Source organism: Pongo abelii, chromosome 1, assembly GCF_028885655.2.
Source record: "Pongo abelii isolate AG06213 chromosome 1, NHGRI_mPonAbe1-v2.0_pri, whole genome shotgun sequence".
Lineage (NCBI taxonomy): Eukaryota > Metazoa > Chordata > Mammalia > Primates > Hominidae > Pongo > Pongo abelii.
Genome location: NC_071985.2, coordinates 147,417,276 through 147,439,271, shown reverse-complemented (window position 1 = coordinate 147,439,271; position 21,996 = coordinate 147,417,276). Strand labels below are relative to the sequence as shown.

General features: G+C 40.1%; 1 protein-coding gene across 6 annotated transcripts in view; it reads right to left on the bottom strand.

Moving 5' to 3' along the window:
* DDAH1 (dimethylarginine dimethylaminohydrolase 1) overlaps positions 1–21,996 on the bottom strand; it is a 266,430-nt gene that overhangs the window by 197,449 nt on the left and 46,985 nt on the right. For 2 of the 6 annotated variants that reach the window (XM_063718591.1, XM_002810657.6), the window contains exon 1: positions 11,914–12,029. The exons of the other annotated variants lie outside the window; for them this stretch is intronic. The gene's annotated coding sequence lies outside the window, so the exon portion shown is untranslated. Of the gene's footprint in view, positions 1–11,913; positions 12,030–21,996 lie in introns of those variants that run through there. 6 annotated transcript variants of the gene reach the window in all.

Here is a 21,996-nt window from a genome sequence, read left to right as displayed (position 1 = left end):
ATATATCCACCCTGTTTCCACCAAGATTTTCTAGGCTTTGGATTTGAGTCATTATGCTTAGTTTGCTTTCTGCCTGGGGTGGGTGGCATTTAATCATTGCATTTTCCCTCTTTTTTCTGAACAAGTAGCCCTGTGCCAATGGCCTCATCTGATATCAGCCTTAGTTGTCATAAATGATATGGGAATGGTGGGTTTCATCTACCTTAGCACAGGAAAAACTAAAGAAGAGGAAATCAAGTTTTGTTCAGGATGCTAGAAGTTTGGCACTTTTACAGATGAGAAAAGCACAGGGCTGGGGCTAGTGAAGTGATTGGTTCAGGGAATTGCATGGCTAGTTAGGCACACAGCTAGGGCTCCATCTTCTGACTCATATCCCAGTGTTCTTTCTGCTTCTACACAACTAAGTAGTGCTGTGTTTAGTTTTTTCTGGTTAAAAAATGTTCCTGGAAGCATTGCTTACAAATAACTTGAAATGCCAAGGAAAAGATGGCCGAATAGGAACAGCTCCGGTCTACAGCTCCCAGCGTGAGCGACGCAGAAGACGGGTGATTTCTGCATTTCCATCTGAGGTACCATGTTCATCTCACTAGGGAGTGCCAGACAGTGGGCGCAGGTCGGTGGGTGAGTGCACCGTGCGCCAGCCAAAGCAGGGGCGAGGCATTGCCTCACTCGAGAAGCGCAAGGGGTCAGGGAGTTCCCTTTCCAGGGGTGACAGACGGCACCTGGAAAATCAGGCCACTCCCACCCGAATACTGTGCTTTTCCGACGGGCTTAGGAAACGGTGCCCCAGGAGAGTATAGCCCGCACCTGGCTCAGAGGGTCCTACGCCCACGGAGTCTCCCTGATTGCTAGCATAGCAGTCTGAGATCAAACAGCAAGTCGGCAGCGAGGCCGGGGGAGGGGCGCCCGCCATTGCCCAGGCTCGCTTAGGTAAACAAAGCAGCCTGGAAGCTTGAACTGGGTGGAGCCCACCACAGCTCAAGGAGGCCTGCCTGCCTCTGTAGGCTCTACCTCTGGGGGCAGGGCACAGGCAAACAAAAAGACAGCAGTAACCTCTGCAGACTTAAATGTCCCTGTCTGACAGCTTTGAGGAGAGCAGTGGTTCTCCCAGCACGCAGCTGGAGATCTGAGAACGGGCTGACTGCCTCCTCAAGTGGGTCCCTGACCCCTGACCCCCGAGCAGCCTAACTGGGAGGCACCCCCCAGCAGGGGCAGACTGACACCTCACACGGCCGGCCAGGTACTCCAACAGACCTGCAGCTGAGGGTCCTGTCTGTTAGAAGGAAAACTAACAGAAAGGACATCCACACCAAAAACCCATCTGTACATCACCATCATCAAAGACCAAAAGTAGATAAAACCACAAAGATGGGGAAAAAACAGAGCAGAAAAACTGGAAACTCTAAAAACCAGAGTACCTCTCCTCCTCCAAAGGAACGCAGTTCCTCACCAGCAACGGAACAAAGCTGGACGGAGAATGACTTTGATGAGCTGAGAGAAGAAGGTTTCAGACGATCAAATTACTCCGAGCTACGGGAGGATATTCAAACCAAAGGCAAAGAAGTTGAAAACTTTGAAAAAAATTTAGAAGAATGTATAACTAGAATAACCAATACAGAGAAGTGCTTAAAGGAGCTGATGGAGCTGAAAACCAAGGCTCGAGAACTACGTGAAGAATGCAGAAGCCTCAGGAGCCGATGCGATCAAATGGAAGAAAGGGTATCAGCCCTGGAAGATGAAATGAATGAAATGAAGCGAGAAGGGAAGTTTAGAGAAAAAAGAATAAGAAGAAATGAGCAAAGCCTCCAAGAAATGTGGGACTATGTGAAAAGACCAAATCTACGTCTGATTGGTGTACCTGAAAGTGACGGGGAGAATGGAAACAAGTTGGAAAACACTCTGCAGGATATTATCCAGGAGAACTTCCCCAATCTAGCAAGGCAGGCCAACATTCAGATTCAGGAAATACAGAGAACGCCACAAAGATACTCCTCGAGAAGAGCAACTTCAAGACACATAATTGTCAGATTCACCAAAGTTGAAATGAAGGAAAAAATGTTAAGGGCAGCCAGAGAGAAAGGTCGGGTTACCATCAAAGGGAAGCCCATCAGACTAACAGTGGATCTCTCGGCACAAACCCTACAAGCCAGAAGAGAGTGGGGGCCAATATTCAACATTCTTAAAGAAAAGAATTTTCAACCCAGAATTTCATATCCAGTCAAACTAAGCTTCATAAGTGAAGGAGAAATAAAATACTTTACAGAGAAGCAAATGCTGAGAGATTTTGTCACCACCAGGCCTGCCCTAAAAGAGCTCCTGAAGGAAGCGCTAAACATGGAAAGGCACAACCAGTACCAGCCACTGCAAAACCATGCCAAAATGTAAAGACCATCGAGACTAGGAAGAGACTGCATCAACTAACGAGCAAAATAACCAGCTAACATCATAATGACAGGATCAAATTCACACATAACAATATTAACTTTAAATGTAAATGGACTAAATGCTCCAATTAAAAGACACAGACTGGCAAATTGGATAAAGACTCAAGACCCATCAGTGTGCTGTATTCAGGAAACCCATCTCACGTGCAGAGACACACATAGGCTCAAAATAAAAGGATGGAGGAAGATCTACCAAGCAAATGGAAAACAGAAAAAGGCAGGGGTTGCAATCCTAGTCTCTGATAAAACAGACTTTAAACCAACAAAGATCAAAAGAGACAAAGAAGGCCATTACATAATGGTAAAGGGATTAATTCAACAAGAAGAGCTAAGTATCCTAAATATATATGCACCTAATACAGGAGCACCCAGATTCATAAAGCAAGTCCTGAGTGACCTAGAAAGAGACTTAGACTCCCACACATTAATAATGGGAGACTTTAACACCCCACTGTCAACATTAGACAGATCAACGAGACAGAAAGTCAACAAGGATACCCAGGAATTGAACTCAGCTCTGCACCAAGTGAACCTAACAGACATCTACAGAACTCTCCACCCCAAATCAACAGAATATACATTTTTTTCAGCACCACACCACACCTATTCCAAAATTGACCACATACTTGGAAGTAAAGCTCTCCTCAATAAACGTAAAAGAACAGAAATTATAACAAACTATCTCTCAGATCACAGTGCAATCAAGCTAGAACTCAGGATTAAGAATCTCACTCAAAACCGCTCATCTACATGGAAACTGAACAACCTGCTCCTGAATGACTACTGGGTACATAACGAAATGAAGGCAGAAATAGAGATGTTCTTTGAAACCAACGAGAACCAAGACACAACATACCAGAATCTCTGGGATGCATTCAAAGCAGTGTGTAGAGGGAAATTTATAGCACTAAATGCCCACAAGGGAAAGCAGGAAAGATCCAAAATTGACACCCTAACATCACAATTAAAAGAACTAGAAAAGCAAGAGCAAACACATTCAAAAGCTAGCAGAAGGCAAGAAATAACTAAAATCAGAGCAGAACTGAAGGAAATAGAGACACAAAAAACGCTTCAAAAAATTAATGAATCCAGGAGCTGGTTTTTTGAAAGGATCAACAAAATTGATAGACCGCTAGCAAGATTAATAAAGAAAAAAAGAGAGAAGAATCAAATAGATGCAATAAAAAATGACAAAGGGGATATCACCACCGATCTCACAGAAATACAAACTACCATCAGAGAATACTACAAACACCTCTACGCAAATAAACTAGAAAATCTAGAAAAAATGGATAAATTCCTCAACACATACACCCTCCCAAGACTAAACCAGGAAGAAGTTGAATCTCTGAATAGACCAATAACAGGAGCTGAAATTGTGGCAATAATCAATAGCTTACCAACCAAAAAAAGTCCAGGACCAGATGGGTTAACAGCCGAATTCTATCAGAGGTACAAGGAGGAGCTGGTACCATTCTTTCTGAAACTATTCCAATCAATAGAAAAAGAGGGAATCCTCCCTAACTCATTTTATGAGGCCAGCATCATCCTGATACCAAAGCCTGGCAGAGACACAACAAAAAAAGAGAATTTTAGACCAATATCCTTGATGAACATTGATGCAAAAATCCTCAATAAAATACTGGCAAAGAGAATCCAGCAGCACATCAAAAAGCTTATCCACCATGATCAAGTGGGCTTCATCCCTGGGATGCAAGGCTGGTTCAATATACGCAAATCAATAAATGTAATCCAGCATATAAACAGAACCAAAGACAAAAACCACATGATTATCTCAATAGATGCAGAAAAGGCCTTTGACAAAATTCAACAACCCTTCATCCTAAAAACTCTCAATCAATTAGGTATTGATGGGATGTATCTCAAAATAATAAGAGCTATCTATGACAAACCCACAACCAATATCATACTGAATGGGCAAAAACTGGAAGCATTCCCTTTGAAAACTGCCACAAGACAGGGATGCCCTCTCTCACCACATCTATTCAACATAGTGTTGGAAGTTCTGGCCAGGGCAATTAGGCAGGAGAAGGAAATAAAGGGTATTCAATTAGGAAAAGAAGAAGTCAAATTGTCCCTGTTTGGAGATGACATGATTGTATATCTAGAAAACCCCATTGTCTCAGCCGAAAATCTCCTTAAGCTGATAAGCAACTTCAGCAAAGTCTCAGGATACAAAATCAATGTACAAAAATCACAAGCATTCTTATACATCAATAACAGACAAACAGAGAGCCAAATCGTGAGTGAACTCCCATTCACAATTGCTTCAAAGAGAATAAAATACCTAGGAATCCAACTTACAAGGGATGTGAAGGACCTCTTCAAGGAGAACTACAAACCACTGCTCAAGGAAATAAAAGAGGATACAAACAAATGGAAGAATATTCCATGCTCAGGGGTAGGAAGAATCAATATCGTGAAAATGGCCATACTGCCCAAGGTAATTTACAGATTCAATGCCATCCCCATCAAGCTACCAATGACTTTCTTCACAGAATTGGAAAAAACTACTTTAATGTTCATATGGAACCAAAAAAGAGCCCGCATCGCCAAGTCAATCCTAAGCCAAAAGAACAAAGCTGGCGGCATCACACTACCTGACTTCAAACTATACTACAAGGCTACAGTAACCAAAACAGCATGGTACTGGTACCAAAACAGAGATATAGATCAATGGAACAGAACAGAGCCATCAGAAATAATGCCGCATATCTACAACTATCTGATCTTTGACAAACCTGAGAAAAACAAGAAATGGGGAAAGGATTCCCTATTTAATAAATGGTGCTGGGAAAACTGGCTAGCCATATGTAGAAAGCTGAAACTGGATCCCTTCCTTACACCTTTTACAAAAATCAATTCAAGATGGATTAAAGACTTAAATGTTAGACCTAAAACCATAAAAACCCTAGAAGAAAACCTAGGCATTACCATTCTGGACATAGGCATGGGCAAGGACTTCATGTCTAAAACACCAAAAGCAATGGCCACAAAAGCCAAAATTGACAAATGGGATCTAATTAAACTAAAGAGCTTCTGCACAGCAAAAGAAACTACCATCAGAGTGAACAGGCAACCTACAAAATGGGAGAAAATTTTCGCAACCTACTCATCTGACAAAGGGCTAATATCCAGAATCTACAATGAACTCCAACAAATTTACAAGAATAAAACAAACAACCCCATCAAAAAGTGGGCGAAGGACATGAACAGACACTTCTCAAAAGAAGACATTTATGCAGCCAAAAAACACATGAAAAAATGCTCACCATCACTGGCCATCAGAGAAATGCAAATCAAAACCACAATGAGATACCATCTCACACCAGTTAGAATGGCAATCATTAAAAAGTCAGGAAATAACAGGTGCTGGAGAGGATGTGGAGAAATAGGAACACTTTTACACTGTTGGTGGGACTGTAAACTAGTTCAACCCTTGTGGAAGTCAGTGTGGCGATTCCTCAGGGATCTAGAACTAGAAATTCCATTTGACCCAGCCATCCCATTACTGGGTATATACCCAAAGGACTATAAATCATGCTGCTATAAAGACACATGCACACGTATGTTTATTGCGGCATTATTCACAATAGCAAAGACTTGGAACCAACCCAAATGTCCAACAATGATAGACTGGATTAAGAAAATGTGGCACATATACACCATGGAATACTATGCAGCCATAAAAAATGATGAGTTCATGTCCTTTGTAGGGACATGGATGAAATTGGAAATCATCATTCTCAGTAAACTATCACAAGAACAAAAAACCAAACACCACATATTCTCACTCGTAGGTGGGAATTGAACAATGAGAACACATGGACACAGGAAGGGGAACATCACACTTCGGAGACTGTTGTGGGGTGGGGGGAGGGGGGAAGGATAGCATTGGGAGATATACCTAATGCTAGATGACGAGTTAGTGGGTGCAGCGCACCAGCATGGCACATGTATACATATGTAACTTACCTGCACATTGCGCACATGTACCATAAAACCTAAAGTATAATAATAATAATAATAATTAAAAAAAAAAAAGAAATGCCAAGGAACGTTATAGTACAGTGGTTAAGAGTGCAGACTGGCCAAACAAGCCTGTGTTTGCATCTCAGCTTTATCATTCTACTACTATACAGCCTTGAGCAGGTTGTCTAATTTCTTAAAACTTCAAATTCCTCAACAGTGAAATCAGGATAACAGTAGCACCTACCACAGAACAGCCCTGAGGACCTAAATAAGTTAAAGCATTTTGAAAAATTAATAGTGTTAGGTACATAGTAAGTGTTCAATAAATAGGAGGTGTTATTATTCATCATAACGCTCTAAAATTTATCAGAATTCAAACTTCCATTCTTGTTTCTTAGGTAAAATGAAGCAAAAATAAAGGAACAACAGACAAACCTCTTTAACTTGACATCTTTCCAATTCACAACCAAGAGGATGTTTACTGCAATGTGCTAGGATCAAGCAGTTGAGTGCAAGGACAAAAAACAAGCCTAATAATTGAGTCAAAGGGTTTCACAACTCTAATTATTTAACATCACAGCTGAAGGAGAAAACAAAAATTTCCAAGGCAGTAGAATAAAAGGAAGTTCTGAAACAAAGGAAAGAGCGTGGGAAAAAAGAAAGGATGCTATCAGATCTGCAAGCTCACCAAAATATTGGTGCAAGCCAGCAGTAAAAGAAGCCACTTTCTAGCTTTTTCCTCAAGATAGTCCCTAAAGCAAAGGAAGTCCTTTCCCCTTCCAAAGCAGAAGCTAAAGCAAAGGTTTTGAAGGCCAAGTAGACAGTGCTGAAAGGCATCACAGCCACTAATAAATATCTACACATCACCCACCTTCCACAGTCCTAAGACACTAAGGCTCCCAATGGCAGCCCAAACCCCCAGGAGAAACAAAGACAGAATAGCGCCCTCGGAGAAACAAGCTTGAGCTGTATGCCACAATCAAGTTCCCCCGACTACTGAGTCGGCCATGAAGATGGACAACAACAACCCATTGTGTTCACTGTGGATGGCAAAGCCAACAAGCACCAGGTCAAACAGGCTATGAAGAAGCTTTGATGTTGACATGACCAACGTCAACACTCTGAGCAGGCCTAATGGAGGGAAGGCAACATATGCTCAACAGGTTCCAAACTATGATGCTTTGGATGTTGCCAATAAAATTGAGATCATCTAAACTGAGCCTAGCTGGCTAATTCTAAATACACATTTTTATCACCACACAAAAAAAAAAAAAAAAAGAAAAGAAAGAAACCAATTTCTATATCTAAAAAATGAAGGTAAGATGCCCAAAGAAAATAAAATTATTTCCAACAAGAAACACTGCTTGTCTTTCAGAGCCTGGGCTTTGCTAACGTGAAGAGGTTTCTTCTGATGTAGGGTCACATGAGAAACTGGCCATTACATCCTGATGGGAGCCTTCATCAGTGACTCCCATAAAATGCTGGCTACTCACTGGGCCCTCATGTTTGAGCTGGCTGCTACGTTAATTTCTTAAAATCAGTGATTTCTTTCAACAGTTGGGTTCCAGGGCCCTGTTGGACAGCCTATCGTTCAAATTAATGAGATGCTATTCATAAAGTATCTAATTGTGCACATGGGAAACTCTAGCCTCCGTTGAAGAAATATAGCATTTTTAGAACAGATGTGTGGCACAAGTGATACTTAAAAACTATTAATTTTGTCAGTCTTTATTGCTTCAAGGGCCAAAGAGCAAGACCCAGAAGTAAAAGCACAAAGTAATGAATTACACAGTACATAAAGAAAACAGAGCCAGAGGGATTCTTTCAGAACAGACATCTGTAGGCTTTCCATCTAAATTGAAGGAGAAAGGGACTTTCAGTTTTGTGGTCATTTCAGTTCTTTGCTTTTCTGAATTGGTCACCAATGAGTCAGAGCCATTAATACTCTTTGTTAATTTTATTTCTACTGATTTCAGTTCTTGTCTATGAACTGCATTGGGAACCCTTTGTAAGGCGATTTGACAGTATTTATTTAAAAAATGTTTAAAGTGCATATCCTTTGACCTAATAATTTCATTTTTAGGAATTTCTCTATAGAAATTCTAAATTCTGAAGTGTATAAAGAGAGAGCTGTGAGGAAATCTGTCCCATTGTCTGAAATACTATAAATTGAAAGCCACCTAATGCCCACCAATAATGGACTGGCTAAATAAACTCTGATTTAGCTATATATATGCACCTTGGAATCAGACTACCTGAGCTCCCATTTCACTACAACTTATTAGTTGTGGCTGCTTGTATTCATTTCCATTGCTGCCTTAACAAATCACCACAATTTTATAGGCATTAAACAACACAGACTTATTATTTTACAGTTCAACAGGTCAGAAGTCTGGTATGAACTAAAATCAGTGGGTGGGCAGGGTTGCACTCCTTCCTGTACAGTCTAAGAGAAAATCCCTTTCCCTGCTCGTTCAGGTGTTGGCAGAATTCAGTTCTATGTGGTTGTAAGACTGAGATCTCTCTTTCCTTGCTGGCTATTAGCTGAGGGCTGCCCTTAGCTCCTAGCGGCCTCTTGCTTGTCCCTGCACATAAATGTCGACCTCTCAAAAACAGCGACAGGGTGGTGAATCCTTTTCAGGCTGCTGTCTCTCTCACCCTGCTTCTACTATCACATCTCTCTCTAACCCAGCTGGAAAAGGCTCCACCTTTAAGAACTCAAGTGATTAGATTGGGTCCACCTAGATAGTCCAGCATGGTCTCTCCATTTTTAGGTTCTTACTATTAATCACATCTGCAAAGTCCCTTTTGCCATGTAAGATAACATACTCACAGGTTCCAGGGATTTGGACATAGACATCTTCGGGGACCATTATTCTATCTGCCACTCCTCTCTAAGCCTCAGATCCCTCATCTCTAAAATGGGCTTCTTTTGACATATAATTGTTGTGACTTTTAGATGAGACAAAGTTCTTAGCACATAGCAATTATTCAGAAAATGTTAGCTATCATCATTATTGCTATGTAGCCATTAGAAAGAATGAGATAGAACTGTGTTACTGATATAGAAGGATATTCAAAAGTTATAACTGCAAAGTAAGTTATGGAAGAGTGCATATAGCATAACCATTTTTCTATAAAACAAGAAAAAACGAGGAAAGATGGATCATCTTTTTTTTTTTTTTTTTTGTGAGATGGAGTCTCGCTATGTCACCCAGGCTGGAGTGCAGTGGCACGATCTTGGCTCACTGCAAGCTCCACCTCCCAGGTTCACGCCATTCTCCTGCCTCAGCCTCCCCAGTAGCTGGGACTACAGGTGCCCGCCACCACGCCGGGGTAATTTTTGTTTGTATTTTTAGTAGAGATGGGGTTTCACCGTGTTAGCCAGGATGGTCTCGATCTCCTGACCTCGTGATCCGCCCGCCATGGTGTGAGCCACCGTGCCCGGCCAAGGATCATTGTATTGGCTTAGGGAAAAAATGGATGAATTATCAACAGATTGAGACTGAGAAGATAAATACAGACTTGGAGTTTTAAAAATAGTGTATAAGTTTTATTTTCATATTTAAAGTGGCAGCCCCACTAAAAAGACAAATAGAATGTTTATTTTCCAAACCAGTGTGGAAACAAAAAGGAATTTTAAAATGATTGCTTACAAGGACAAAAAAGAAGAAAAGCATGAAAAATTTCAATAAATAAAAAATTCTAAGAAAAATGCTAAAAACAATCTTAAACTTATCAGTAATCACAATAAATATAAAAGATCACATCTACTTATCAAAATACAGAGATTCTGAAGTTGGAGAAAATAACAAAATCCATATGTGTAAAGATATCACTTGGGTAAAATTTTAAAACACAAACATTAATTAATATATTGATCACAGAAAGATACATATTTAGTAAAATTATAGGAACAGAGAAAGGAAATAAATGCATCAATTTCAGGCTTGTGGTTGCCTCTAGGAATAAAAGGAGGGAAATGGCATGGGGGAAGGCTACAAAAAGGATATCAACTATATTTGTAATGTTTCATTTCTTTTTTTCCCTTTATTTATTTATTTATTTATTTATTTATTTATTGGACGTGAATAAGTTCTTTAGTGGTGATTTTGGAAGTTTTGGTGCACCCATCACCCAAGCAGTACCCAATGTGTAGTCTTATATCCTTCACTCCCCTCCCACTCTTCCCCTTGAATCCCCAAAGTCCACTGTATCATTCTTATGCCTGTGCATCCTCATAGCTTAGCTCCTAATCTTTTTCATAAAAATAAAATATCTGAAACATGGTACAAGATATTTACCTTTTTAAATTCTGCTGTGTTACATCCTGTACTTTTCTGTGCATATAAAATATTTTGAATATTTGTTCAAAGAACTGTACTTAGAAGTCAGAAATAGAGATGCTGACCTAATGGCATATATATTTTGGGTTCTAGAAAAAGTTCTAAACTTTTAAAGGTAGACGTGGAACTAGGGAAGATAGGGAAATGTATTTCTACTACTTGTCCATTGGTTACGCTTGTCATCTATTGAACAGTTGCACTAGGTTAAGGATGATACTGTTTGAAAATGCCCAAAATATGTACACGAAATGTTTAAGAAGACTTAAGTAGACACTTATATGCAAAGTTAATACAGTTCAGAAATGTTGAAAAACAAAGAAGCAATTGGAATAGTGACTAAATTTCTCAGAGAAGTTTAATTTTGAGCCAGAATATGAAGAAGTTCATGGATTTCTAAGAGGGAACAATTCAGATAGGAAAATGGACTGTGCCGAGGCACAAAGAAGGGACCTCGTTACCAAATGCAGGGGACAATAGGAGTTCAGTGTGATTGGAACAGATTTCCTTCCGAAATTCTGAAGAGCTGTGAAAGCAGATACAGGAATTTTATGGGCATAAACACAGGAATATGTCAATGTGCAATTAAATAGAAGAGGTGGGCTACCAGGTGAACAGGTCTAATGTCACAGATTTAGATTAACCATGCTAATTAACTTCTTCCTTATACATTTGCGGGCTCCACAGCAAAAATGTAAAGCATAAAGAAGGTATTTATGAACTGCTTTGAAAGAAAAATGGGAAATGCCGATGGAGAGCTGTGAGTCAGCCTCAGCTCCTTCCCTGCTGAAAGTCTTAAGTTACCTCTCCAGGGCCAGATACAGTTATTTAATAGATCGACACAGACAAATATCCTCCCCCAGAAAGGATCATCTATTTTGAAAATATCCCACTTCATGTCATCACAATACTTTAGTGTCTGGCTATTCATCATTCTGCCTTCAAGTTAGTTTGAGTGCGAGACTCAACCTATGTTCTATTTTGGGTGATGCAGACAGCCACAACCACTGATTGAAAACTTGAGTCCGTCCAGATCTCGTGGCTTACAGCCCAAGGCACCTGTGACCTGCCTGGTTCATCACCGGGTCCCACAGCTTTGGCCTCATTATTGCCCTCCACACCCTGATTCTTACCAGTGTTGTTTCAGATCTGGGCTCATCCCATTTTTCCCCAACACTGTGGCAGCTTCTAGATGCTGTCTCCACCATACGGCCGTCAGAGTGAACTCACACTGTCTTTAATGGCCAATCTGAAAGATCCCTGCTATGCTGAAAACCTTCCTAAGAGAGCCTTACCACGGATTGCCTCACTGTTGTGTTTCTGTGAGTTGTGAGGTGGGTCACAGGCCATTTGCTACTAATAATAAAACCCCAAAGACTCCATAGACTCGCTCCTGTATCTAGATGCCTTCCCCCGTCGCTGAGTCACCAGCTGTGCTGCCTGGCAAATTCCTTCTCCTCCCGCAGGTCTCGGCTCAGATGCTCTCTCTGTGAATCCATAATCCTCAGTGCTCACCCCCACCCCATCCGGCTCACGTCCTTCTCCTACAGGCTTGCTGTGCTTTGTATAGACTTCCATTTAAGAATTGTCTTGTTTCATTGCAATTGTTTAGACAAACGTCTCCCATTTTGTTGTAAGCTCCTTAAGGACAGAGGCCAAGTCTTAGCTCTTCTTACATCTGCAGTAAATAGCAGTTTGTGGCACATTTTAGGCACACAGCAGATGTTAATGGATGAATTAGTAAATTAGTACTACCGCTCACACGGAGTAGACTTCCCAGTTAATCAGAGCAACAATTTTTTCCCATTCCTACTATATGTGGCAGCAAAGAAAAACCTTTCTTCCTAATTATTTCATATAACACTGTATCATGAAATATCTGCATTTTGAGAGTAAAGCCTGAAGGAAGTTATTTTTTCCCTCATAAAATTAAAGACTTTAATTATTGGCAATAAGATGATATTACATTCATTGGAAGAAAGAATGGTCTAGCGATTCTTTCTATGTTCCTGTAACTAATTATGGGTGAGTAATTTTTAAAAAATTGGTACCCATAAAAATTGACCACAAACCAATAAGAACAATGAGTTGAATCATAAAAATTCCATGCTATTTATATTTCTCCACACACACTCAGTACATTTATTTATTCTAAATGGAAAAGTACAAATATTGGGATAAAAACATTTAAACTACAGAAATAAGAAATTCCAAATGCTAATTCTGCCTAAGGGGCAAATTTAATTCTGTGCTAAGCTACTGTATGTAGGATTAAGAGGCATAGTTAACCAAACATTTGAGAACAAGTAATTACCACTGCATCTCTCTATCACATATTTGCCTCACACATAATTTATACAAGTCCACAGAGGGGAAAAATAAAATGCTGTTTGAAACATTTTTTTTCCAGCCACACATTTTTCAGGCTTACTTTTTTTTTCCTTGTCAAAGACTATTCATTTTTATGGTCTTATATTGGATAACAGTGGGATATTTTCTCTCTGATATATAGGGACAGACAAACAACATCTCTAACCAGTTATTCTTGGCTGTGTCCTTCCTGCCAAATCTTGGGCATCTAAATGTGGAGGTGCACAGTCCCTGAAGTTGGTTTATGTAATACTTTCAGAGTGGTATGGACATGCAAACAACACTGTCATTTATTCATTCAGCAAACATTATGAGACACTTTCTATGTGCCCAGAATTGTGCTGGGCTCTCAGGATACCCATGAATAAGAGAGGGTCCCTATCCTTGATGAGACTGTAGTCTAGCAGTAGAGACAATTAAACCAACAATTACAAAATAAAACACTAAGAGCTGTTGAGGGTGGGATGCATGAGGAGTTGCAGGGATACCAACACCTGTCTGAGATGGTCAGAGGCCATTTAAGTTGCTTCTTGAATGGCCTGTAGGGCTCACGCAGTTGAAGGAGGGTAGGAAAGTGGAAAATTCAAAGCTGAGGGAATACCTGGAAGAGATCAGAGTATGAAACGGAAAGTGGAAGTAGATGAGGCAAGGTGACGCCTACTGATGCAGCAGAGCAGATATTTACAAACAGAAGTGAGTCTGAGTCTCTAGGTGACTGTTTTCTGTGCTCACAACCAAGTAACAGCTTCTGCAGCCTTCTCTGGGGCACATACAGTACAGAGAACTGTTGAGAGCTCAAGTATATTTGAGACAGATATTTAAGTCTCTATGCATTAGCATCTTGGTTGGACCAATTCTGGTATTTGCTTATTTTAGCATTTTGTATGAAACATGGAGAAATGGTGCCATCAAACCATAACTTGTCTGCAACTCCAGCCCAGCTCTGGCTACAATGTGGTATTCAGCAAGAGCCTGGCCTGGAGCAAGGAATTTAACCTTCTTGTACTTCAGAGCCTCATCTTTAAAATAGATTGCAGCAAGAATTAAGTGAGTGAGTGCGTGAAAGAGCACAGAACAGAGCCTGGCATAAAGCAAATGCCCAAAAAGTATCAGCCATAATAATTTTACTCCTTATGTGGGAAGTGTCAGTGAAACTAGTTGCCTAGTCATTTAAATAACAAGCATGTCATTTACAGGAACTGGGTTCAGGAGTAAAGCTGCTATTGTTGGTTGTCTTTGGCATTAACATTAAGGATATTAGGAAAGTTAACTCTATGAACACAAAGGCTGAACTTTGGCAGCCTTTCAAAAGAGTTAGCAATCGAATTTTTTGCCTATGTCCATTCATTGAACATTCATTATCCCCACACTTATTGAGTGTCTACTGATGTCAGGCATGAGGATGCACAGATACCTGAGAAGGCCGACCATCTATTATTCATTCGACACACATTTACCAAGTACTTTTTTTTTTCCCAGCAAGTCACTGCTGGGAAACAAAAAAAAAAAAAACGATGCATCAGACCCTTCAGTAGCTTACAGGTTAATGGGGGAGATAAGTGGTGTGTATACAATGGAGACACAAGGAGGAAGATGATACGTACTACAAAGAGGTAGGGACAATAACAATGAACACTTCTTTACACAGGCTCCATGCTAAGTGCCTTACTTGGACTATCCCAGGGTGCTGTGGGAGTTGAGAGGATGCAGAGATGGCTCTCAGCTGGGGTGATCTGGAAAAACTTCATGGAAGTGGAGGCATTTGAATAGGACCTTAAAGAAACACTACTTCTGGAGCATTTTGCTTAACCCTGGTTGTACAACAGAATAGGCCCAATGGCTTTCTCTAAAGATGTTTGGTATAAAGCCTATCTTAAAGGAAATACTGTATCTGATAAAATGGGATTGTTTCTGCTGAAGACTCATCTGGCTACAAAACAGAACTACTATCAACCTGAGAAAGAATCCAGCTGTTGCTTTAAAATGAACAACTTCCCATTACATCATCAAGCCTGATAATCATCTTGCCTGCAACTCCAATTCCATCTCACCCCTTAATACTCCTTCTTTCCCCTAGGTCACTGGGAAGCTTGCTTGCGGCACTCTCTGGGATCCTGTTTCCAGTTACTGGTTGCGTAATGTATTGATAAAGCAAAGCCAAATATGAGTAAGAAGAAAAGCCTAATTAGAAATGAAGCACGCAGTGTCCCAACAAGAAAAATGCCAGGGCTTCAAAAATAGGAAATCAGTGATGCATAGTTTCTTCTGTCACTGAAGAAATCATCCCAGTACTTAATAAGCCAGAAAATGGATTAAGCAGATGGAGGAAAGTTGTCAGCGGCAAAGAATGGGCACCTATGGAGAAACAGAATTATTTAGAACCAAAATGACTGACTGGCACACATTAAAGAATATCTGTTTGTGTCTTGAAATGAATGCTATAGAAAATCTGTATTAGGTATGAAAACAAATGCAAAATCGGCCACCAAGAGAGAACATCACAGGCTATGGGCTGATGTAGAAATGCTGGCGATGCTGACTTTTTTTTCTTTATTGAATTGACTATTTAAGTGAAGCAACCAAAATAATAACTTGGAGTAGAGTGTGGATACAGCTTAATTCTAATAAACTTGCCCTTAAATATAAAGAAAACCGTTCTTTCATAGGAACCCACTCGTACAGCATATGTATCTACATATTCTTCTCTCCCTACACATATCTGAACATGTTTCTAGCAAGCTGACTGTTGACACTTAACTCAGTTGATAGGACATGTCTTCTGGCTCATAGGAGAAACAGCAAAGGTTCAGTACATTTAAGTCTTTGAAGATTATAGGAACAAAAACTCAGTTTTAAGTGTCAGGGAATTGCTGTATGATCTTTACCACATCACTTAACTTCTAAGTTTTCTAATTATTATATTGTACAACTGAAAGAATGATATTCACACACACACACACTGCATACCCTTGAACACTGAGAGACAATAGGCTGATCAGGAGGCTCTTACATCTGCAAGAAACAAAACTGGAGACTAGCAGGACACATAGCTTCTGAGTGATGGCGTAACAAGTTGCTATTTATAACCCATCTTCCATTCACCAATGTGAACTAGGGGTCTATCCCTGCAAGAGAGTAATTTTAGAGAATGAGCTTCCAGGTGAGCTCACAGCTTAACACTGCTTGTATCACCATCTTGAGTCAGCAGTGGATAATGCTGTGCAGAATAAACTAATTTTAGTCATCTGCAGTATCCTTGTAAACACTTCATAGTGATTCTTTAAAAAGTCAGTGGAAACTTGCTATCTCTGCTTCATTTCCTACTCCCAATAATTCACTAGGGTTATTTTCAGGTGACTGTGTCTTACAGGATTTGTCTAGGTGAGCTCCTCTGTTTCAGAATGGCCATTTGAAAATTCTGCCACAGATTTTGAAGTCAGAAGGCTGTCTGGTTAAATGGATCCAGAGAAATTACTAACAGATATGGTGACAAAGGACATGGAAATATAAGTGTCCTGTATGTGCTATAGGAAAAAGTGCTGCCCATCTTTCTCTCATTTCAGCAACACTTTCAGTGAGCCCCAGCACATGGAAAGAGAGATGAGGAGAGAAAAAGGCTTATTCCTGAAGCTAATAGCTTTCTTCTCTCTCTAATACTATACGTTTGCAGTGACAAATGATCCCTTAGCTTCTGAATCATCTCCTCATTCTGTGATGTACCCCTGAGCTCTTTCATTTCATTTCATTGGCAGTCAGTCACATGCTGAATATAGAGCACCTCTAATTTGTTCAGTGTCTCATGGATCACTGAGAAAGAATAGGGCCCTATGACAAACTCCACTGGTCAGAGCACCCAGATCTAGGTGTGTGATCACAGTCTTTAACACTCGACCAGGAACTCATATTTCATGGAGTGAGAATTGTGAGATCTTGCACTAGGGTTTTGTGATTCTGAGAAAGACGCTGGGTTTGGCTGTATTTATCAAGGAATGTGGATACCAAGAGGAGGGGCTGAGTTGGGAAGAAGGGGGTAAAAAGAATTCTAGGCAAATTAAACCTCTCGGTTAGCAACGAGTATCCCATAGGCCAGAAAGAGTGTGAAGGGATTCAGTCATATGTGAAAGAAGTTCTGTGGCTTTTGTCTTGTCTTTCTTGAAAACCTCTGGCCCTGGAATGTTTGATATCTATTTTCCCTGGTCTAAAAAGAGAATTAGAGAATTTCAGATGAAGTGTATGTGACACAAAGTGAGAAGAGAAGGAGGGACGGAGAAAAGAGAGGCAGAATCGGAAATGTTAATACGAAAAAGGAAGAAAATGGTGTGTCCTGTAATTATTTATATAAGAAAGGCAGCTAATAAGTGTTCCAGGGTAGAATTTCTATTTCTTGAATTCATTAAAAGTAATTTTGAGACTCCTGGATTGGTGGTGGTGGAGGCAAGATTTTGCTAAGGAGAACTTTGTTTAAATGCCTCTTTCCAAAGCAAATACACATCATACCAAGATATACAACCTATGTGTAGCTTCACTGTGCTGCTGGAAACTCTGCCTCACTAGGTGATTCTTCTTTACTGAGGATCCTGCTGTCCTCATCTACCCCTTGAAAAGCGAGTTTGATGGACTCTGGGTGAGTAAAGCAAGTCTTTCAGAGGAGAGGAGAGGCAGCACCATTGGCTGTCTGCCAGTGAAAGGCTTGTGCAGTGGTCTGGTCTCTGAACCATGCAGGCAGTGTTGCTGCAGGATCCTAAGAAACCAACCTTTTCAGGAACGTTGTGTAAAGGAATGTCTGGAATGTGTTTAGCCTTGAGAGTTTGCAAGAAGCCTTTATGGTTCCTAATGAAGAATGGGAAAAGCAGTATTATAATGTTAGGCAAGACTGGTTCAGATCAGAGAGAGACGGAGGAAGAAATCATTAAAATGAAGGATAGGACTGTCTCTTTGCAACCATTAGATGCAGTTTCAGAATTTCCTTCTGGATTCTGTGCATCACACAGACCATCTACTCTCATCCCAGGGTAATGAGAGGGTAGGTACTATATAAATAGGTTATAAACTTTAAAATAAAGAAGCAACTCCCTGCAATTTTTTTTTCATATTGGTCTTTAGCTTAGAGTAGATGAATGAATGAACACTGTGAAAATATCAGCATAATTGCGTCTTTTACTTTATATTATTAACAAATGCTATTCATGGAATCAGAAGTTCTATTGTGAATTACATTTTAAAGGTTTTAAATATATTTGAAGGTTTTAAAAATTCTATTTATGGGTAGATGTCTGTATGCATGTACGTATACACATATGGGAGTACATTTTGCCTCCATGCCTCTTTTGTTTATTAAACAAATTTGTAAATTTGTTAAAGCTGAAGGCATTGTTTTAACAAATGTTATTTAGTGTTTAAAATCATATTTATTGTGTAATATGGTTATTTACATTTTACCTCTATTTTGAAACTCTTCATTTTAGGATTTCTTAAATTTTTTGTCTGCATTCCACCGTGAGTTAGTACACTCACACGTATATGTTTATATGTTATTTGTATACACATATAAATATTTGTGACTATATATGTGTATATGCATGTATATGTGTGTAAATGTATATAAAACTAAAACAAAATTTCACAAAACAAAATCTACCTTTACCAAGTGTGATGCATTCTGGTATTTCTATTCCATTCTATTACCTCATTTGTATACAATTTATATTAATTTCCAGGCTCACCAATGGGTCATGACCCGGAGTTTGGAAAATACTGCTTTACCAAGCCCTTTACAAAATTTCATAATTGTATTAAAGTAAATGAAATATTATAGGGCAATAATATGGGTATGATTTTAAATGATTCAAGGAAATAAAAGGTCTCTATTTTTTACTTACATTAGTTATGATAACTTGTTATATTATCATATTCTGAAGAATATTAACTTTTTAAAGAGGAAGATAGATACGCAATCCCTTTTTTGCTTTTTAAAGAACATTTTTTGTAACTTTTCAAACTTAAAAATTAAGCTACTTCCTTCCTTTAAGCTTCCTATACCCCATCCAATTTTTTTTAAAGAAAAGATAACGAGGCTCATACCTGTAATCTCAGCACTTTGGGAGGCTGAGGCGGGCGGATCATGAGGTCAGGAGTTTGAGACTAGCTTGACCAACATGGTGAAACCCCGTCTCTACTCAAAATACAAAAATTAGCCGGGCATGGTGGCACACACCTGTAATCCCAGCTACTCAGGAGGCCGAGGCAGGAGAATCGCTTGAACCCCGGAGAGGGAGGTGGCAGTGAGCCGAGATTGCACCACTGGACTCCAGCCTGGGCAACAGAGCACAGAATTAAAAGTCTGGTTTTAGAGCAAGCTCACTTGAGACTATTCTAAGAAGGCCATATGCAGCAGGAGGATGAATGCAGATTCAGGCTCTGGACACTCGATGGTTCCTTAAAATTTAAGGTGTAAATTTAACTTTTAAGATAGGGTCAGATATTAATTACCAAAAAAAGGGTAATTATTTAAAGAAACTTTGTGGTGATTACATCTGTGAAAATGAAGAATCATTCTGTAATGTGAATCCTGACTCTAATTCAGAGGTCCTTCACTCATTAATTAAAACTGATGGACTGGTCAGAACCGAGTAGGTCCCATGTATTCCAACTTAACACGTATGGTTTATAAGTATAAATTTTTGTATATTGAGCTGGATTAAAATAGGGGCCTATCCATACCTTTCCTTGATGCTGCCTGCAGAGTTTACAAATTGAGACTGAGAAATATATATTTCAAAACTCCACATATGACAATATAGATTCCCTGGACAGCAAAACAGACTGTTCTAATAAGAATGACCCTTTGAGAATCTCCTTTTTGGACTGGCCCCCTCCTCAGTGGCAGGTGGGGTAGAAACACTGCACAAACTTCTCCCCAACCAAGAGCAGGGAATTCTGAGTACACGATTCTCAATACGCCGTTCCACTCCCATTCCCACCTGGCTTTCTTCATATTGCCTCGCCTGAATTGCCCACCATACTCAGTTGTAAGTGCCTGCTGACTTCTGCCTCCTGTGGTAGATTGTGGGTGGCAGAGGCGAGGCAGGGTGCTATCCTGTCCAATGTTGCGTCCCTACCCTAGCACAGTTACTGGGCACATTTTCTGGTCACTCCATAACAATGTGTTGAGGGAAGGAATAGATAAGTAAATGAATGTTAAATTAATCACTGCTTTAACTAGTAGACCCATCCCAGAGTCAGCTTTCTCCTTACACCTGGCCCAGTGTGAAGCAGGTGCCAAGTACTCTTCAGGGAGCTTACTTCCCAGGCCCTCCCACCAGTGTCTGACGACAGCTACAGCTCCGTGGGAAGGACCCTGGGCATCTCGGAGGAGTTGGAAACTGCTGACCCAGGCATTTGGAAAACCCAGAAATAGCAGAGCTGGTGGTACTCAGGTTCTGAAAAAAATATTCAGATGTCATTTTTTGGCTTATCTTCCTCCAAACCTTTTGCAACAAGTATTTCACTGATAAAATGTGTGGGAGGGAGGTAATATTTTACAGGTAAATTGCTATGGACAGCATGGTCCAAAGTATATAGTAAGCTTTCCATAAATATTTGCTCAATGGAGGTACAAACTGGGATAATCCAGTCCCCACATACTAATCATCCTCCTTCAGGTATTCGGAAGGAGTACCTGAACCAGGTGGATGCAAATGGCACTTGCAGTCACTGTCCTAAGTACTAGTTTGAACCATATGAAATTGTCATTTTAGTAGGTCAAAAATGTTCAAATATCAGCAATTTCATACAGTTCAAAATGTTACAGGTTGAAATGTGCTGCCTCATCACTAGAAACAAGTCAAGGCTGAATCCTGCTGATAATAAAAAGTCCGAATCATAAAGCAGGCCATTAGCAGGCTTTTGGGAGAACAAAGGACGAAAGCAAACATGAAGGATACACAATTGCCCTTGGTCAGTTCTTCATAACGTGCATTCTAAGCCATTTTATGAGGAAAAAAGAATAGGATTCATTTGGGAAATGCTGCAAACCACATCCTTTTCCTAGAGTTTCAAAATGAGAATTAAAGGCTGGGCGTGGTGGCTCACACCTGTAATCTTGGCACTTTGGGAGGCTGAGGCGGTCCGATCACCTGAGGTCAGGAGTTCAAGACCAGCCTGGCCAACATGGTGAAACCCTGTCTCTACTAAAAAAAGAAACAAAAAATTAGCTGGGCATGGTGGCACATGTCTGTAATCCCAGCTACTTGGGAGGCTGAGGCAGGAGAATCACTTGAACCTGGGAGGCAGAGGTTGCAGTGAGCCGAGATCATGCCTTTGCACTCCAGCCTGGGTGACAGAGTGAGACTCTGTCTTAGAAAAAAAAAAAAAAAGTGAATTGAAGTATATATTAGCGTATCAAAGAATCTGAGTGTATATACAATAAAGAAAGTCATTTAATGATATTTAATCCAGGGCATTCTAAATTTATTTGACTAGTGAAACCTTATTTGAAGATAATGCCTACTCTCACAGTTAACAGTTTGGGACTACCAGGACCTACTTCTGCCCCATGATCCAAGTGCCTCTACCCCTCTCAATCCTGACTTCTTAGGCCTAAACATACTACACATTGAACCCCATCTGAGACATAGAGGCCCTTGACAGAGGTCCATTTCTACTCTTTCTTGCTGTTTCCTCATAATGTAAAAAGGGTAGACTCTCAGGATACTCCACGTGTCAATACACAGGTTGCATTCTATGGACACAGTATTCAGTTTGTGCATATCTCACACTGCTATCAGCCCAGTGTTCATGGATTTTAGTGAATAATAGTGGGGATAATTTGGGGAATAACAAGACCT